Raw genomic sequence first — 767 nt, forward strand, 5'->3', positions numbered from 1 at the left:
GTTCCTCGCGAGTTGTCGCCGTCGTCGCCTCCTCTGCCGACCGGGCCAGCACCGCAAGTAGCCCCGGCGTGTCATCGGGGTCTCCGTATTGCGCGAGGGCGGCCTACGCCGGCGGGATCTCGACCAGCACCGGGGCAGGGGGCGCCTGCTGTGCCGGGGCAGTTGGGGCAGCTGGAGGTGGGCCGTGGCGGCGACGGGAAGAGCCGGCCTCGCCGGTAATGTCCCCGACGGGTAGGCTGGCCGCCGCGGCCCTGAACGCGCCGAGGACGATGTCGAAGTTCTTCCCGCGCCAGAACCTGCGGCGGGCCCTCCTGTTGTACCGACCGCCAGGGAAGGCGCGGAACTGCTCCCTCGTCGACGGCGGTCCCATGGTGGGGATGCCGTCCGCGCCGATCCGCCATGGCCCCGACACCTTGGCAGCTGGCGGCACCAACAGGTCGTACCGGGTCAAGTCCTCGGTGTCGCCGATGGTGAGGCTCAGCGGCCAGATGCCGCCCGACCATGCGCCCTCGTCGGAGTCGCTGGAAAACATCGCCGGCGTGGAGAAGAGAGGAAGAGAGGGGTTGGCTTTGAGAAGAGAGGAAGAGATGTCACGGCGTGGAGAGGGGCTGGCGCGGCCTTTTTATAGACGGCGGGGAAGGGAGAGGGATGGGCGAACCGTCGGTGGCACGCGCCACGAGGGGGAAGGCGGGCGGCCCGATGCGGACGGCGGGTGGCAGGCGCGGCGGCGGTGCCGTGTGAAGGCGGGCAGGCGGCAGGCGCGGCAG

The sequence above is a fragment of the Triticum dicoccoides genome, chromosome 6B, assembly GCF_002162155.2.
Source record: "Triticum dicoccoides isolate Atlit2015 ecotype Zavitan chromosome 6B, WEW_v2.0, whole genome shotgun sequence".
NCBI classification, from domain to species: domain Eukaryota; kingdom Viridiplantae; phylum Streptophyta; class Magnoliopsida; order Poales; family Poaceae; genus Triticum; species Triticum dicoccoides.